We start from the raw sequence: 3,436 nt of genomic DNA, 5'->3' as shown, positions 1-3,436 counted from the left end.
TGAAGTGCTGGAGGTCTGATTGTCTTTTTGCCTACTATGTTTTGTTTTTTTTTGTTTAAGAGTTTGACATTGGGCCTAAGAATCAAATTTAAATCCTTTTTTTTCAATAGGCCCTACAGTTGCTTTCATGGCTGACCCAACTAGATTTATCACAGAAGTCAAAGACCAACGAGTGGAAAAACAAGCTAATTACACTTATCAAAGAACAGACTTCCAGTGAGGCCTCTTTGTTAAAGTTGAGTTATAAAGCAGCTTCAGTAAGTTTTATCTAATTTTTAATTAGAGAATAGCCATCTGAAGAAGCAGAGTCTATTGCTTATTTTTGCTTTTTTATGGTAAGAAGTAGTATTGGCAACTTTTGAGTATTTCAGCCTTAATTTCAGAATTTAAAAATAAATACTAATTTAGTATGAAAAATAGAACAAAGTCGGTAATTAAGAAAAACCACACAAAAATTGTGCATTTGCGAATTAGAAAGGGTTCTTGAGGTAATTGAAATGTCAAAACATGACTTATCCTATCATGCCTAATCCTATATATTTTTATGTCTATATCTTTTCCCTAAGACAGTTATAAAGTCGAGTGTTTCATGTCAAATAAAAAAAAGAAGAAAAAATTGATAGGATTACTTATGTAATATTACATGCTAAGTGTAAAAAAATATTTTGAAGTATGTTGGGTTTTAATACATTTAGTGTACGAGAATTACTCGGGATTTTAAAATTTCCTTGTACCGAGGAATTTTATTCTCTAGATAGAGGGAGCTACCACTTACAGAGAAATTCTCAAATACAAATATTTTTGAAACGTTGGGTCCCACCCCGCCCTCTCTTTTGATAAAAGTATAAAAGAATGTAAGGTAGGTTTTGATTTTCAAGTAAATTATCACTATATTCTTGAAATAAAACACGAGTAGGAGAAGTTTAGCAAGAGCTGACATTTTTCAATAAATCAGACTCTAGGTTCTTCTTAGGTTATATTTGATAGAACTTCATATTCTGTACACTCTGGCAAATACCAAACGAACTACCTGATGAGAAGTAGGCTCGGCTTTCATCACGTTATCTCGTTTTTCCTCATTTAAATGAAAAGTAAAATTAAAAAAAAAAACTCATAGGAATGAATTGACCGTCAAGAAATGGAAATTTTGACTTAAAGATTTGAACGTTTATGAAGGCAAGAAAAGTTATTCTACATTATATTCCATAGTAATATGCTATATTAATTAATAAATTATTCATTGAGAACAAAACTATCTATAAACTTAGGACAGTCTACCTGCCAAAATTCTTTCTTGATATTTAATTGTCAGCTCGATAAATTTCGATTTTGTTAACTATTAATGAAACAGAGTGATCTAAAATGAATGTAAAGATCTATGTTAAATCTTAAACTAACTATATCCAATATTAATTGCTGTTGGTTTTGAATTTGAATGTTACTCATTGCTCTCGTTTCAAAATGAAAAAAAATTCATATTTTTGTTTTTGATACCGTATTTAGGGCTACACTAAGTATAAGAAAGGCTAACGCCCCTCCAGCTGCCCATTCATTACACTAAAGTGTAACTTTTGCATAACACTTCGAGAAGAAGTGCTCATTTATGTGTATTTGGCTTTCAAAATAAAAACTAAAATTGTGCATAAGAAGGAAGTTGTCGTTCTTGCCCAACCTCTTGCTCTTAGCACTGGTCGAATTTTTTGACGGAAAGCTCTGATATTGGAAAAGTAACTTTCCCCGTTAAAACTTCTGTTTCTGCAATAAAAGCATAGCTGTCATCGCCTTCAGAACATCTATTGTATGCTTAATGAAAATGTTTCTCCATGTTTGAATAACCTACAATGAAAAGTTTGAGAGGGTAGACATAAAATTACCCCTTTTGCACACAGACTCCCACAGACTTTCACTTTAATAGCTGATGTGCAATTACACAATACCCTATATCTTGTAGTTTTTCTAGACAAATCTTCTATATAAGAATTCGATTTTGTCGACTGCTGACAAGTTTCGAGACTAATGTGCTACCGCATCCCTGTTGTGTAAATGGGTAGGTGTTCTATAAAATACAATTCTAGTTGGATTCTAATAACCTTGGACCTTTTTTTGAAATCCAAATATGAATAAATTTGAAATTGCCTTTTTAAGAATTTTCCAATTCTGCTGAATAACACTGTCCTGTGTGGCGGAAAATTTTTTTAATTCTATTTTTTTCATAATATATGTCTCTTTTATCTCTCGGGTCACTTTCTGTTGCTCGTCCGCCGGGCTTTAACTGAAAATAGCAAATTTTATAACAAATGTATCATTAAAGAAATCTACCTCGTGACCAAATTGCCATTTTGTTCTTTGTATGATGTTGAAACGAAATTCTTATTTCTTGTAAATAATGCGTGTTTACTTATTGTATTTTATGTTAAATGAATGTACTTCAAATATAGTTTCAGGGTATTTTCTTAGGGGGCATGATTGTTCCTTCATTATTTATATTTTGATTGTGAAGCTTTTTGCTTGTTTTTTAGTGGTCAGTCGTATCTTTAAAAATTACACCAAAAACAGTGGGCATAACTGCTGCGATGAAAGAAGCAATGGAGAATGGACAAATTCAAGCCATGTCTCATCTATCGTCTCTTTGGTCTCGTTTGGTTAGGTTGTATACTCCACCGAATACCACAAATGGAGATTGGCCAGAATTGGCAATAGAAGATGCAGAACCCATCAAAGGTCTTGGAGAAATGGCCCTTGAAGCCAATAGATTGGATTCTTTCTTTGGATAGCCACACATGAACTACAGTTAATTTTGGTTGATGCTATATCTATATAGTTTCATTGTTGTAGCTGAAAATAAATTCATTTATAACACTTCCATAAATATTTTGTATTATTTGAAATGTGCGTTTTCTTTACATTTACTTTCATGTGAAAGAAGTATCCATTCCTGAGCCCATTTTCTGACATATTTATACAACATTTAAGTATCACAAGATGTCATTGTACCACAAGATATCATGTACCACAAGATATCATGTAAACCATTGTATTCGGTACAGTTTTTCTTATCAGTCGTAGCGAAGGGTTGTCATGGGAAATGTTATAAGCCGAATTTTTGCTCTTGTGTAAAACTTGTGTAATACATGCCTTCTTGGGGCATGAATGGGATATCTCCCTTTGATATAGACAAAACGAAAAGTCCAACTCGAATTCGTTAAATTCTGATAACAATTATGACTTCTATTAAAACTCACATGCTTTGAAACCGGGGTAAACCCTCCTGAAAAACAAAAAAAATTTCAAATACCTTAACAAGGTAAGAACTATTGGTGATTAAAAGGGAGGACGAAACTAAATGTTTGGAATTTTCAATTACGTCACTAAAAGAAGTAATTACCAAAAATACAGAAAAAAAATGTTTTAAGATAAGGAAATGAGTATCCTCTTT

General features: G+C 32.2%; 1 long non-coding RNA gene across 1 annotated transcript; it reads left to right on the top strand.

Moving 5' to 3' along the window:
* The first annotated feature begins 36 nt into the window (after positions 1–36).
* Positions 37–2,869, top strand: LOC136029591 (uncharacterized). The gene is made up of 2 exons (XR_010618084.1): positions 37–257; positions 2,520–2,869. It is a non-coding gene; the product is annotated as an uncharacterized LOC136029591 (long non-coding RNA).
* The last annotated feature ends 567 nt before the right edge of the window (positions 2,870–3,436 follow it).

This window comes from Artemia franciscana, chromosome 7 (assembly GCF_032884065.1).
Source record: "Artemia franciscana chromosome 7, ASM3288406v1, whole genome shotgun sequence".
Taxonomy (NCBI): Eukaryota; Metazoa; Arthropoda; class Branchiopoda; order Anostraca; family Artemiidae; genus Artemia; species Artemia franciscana.
The sequence above is the reverse complement of the archived record's forward strand: the minus strand, read 5'-3'. Positions and strand labels throughout refer to the sequence as shown.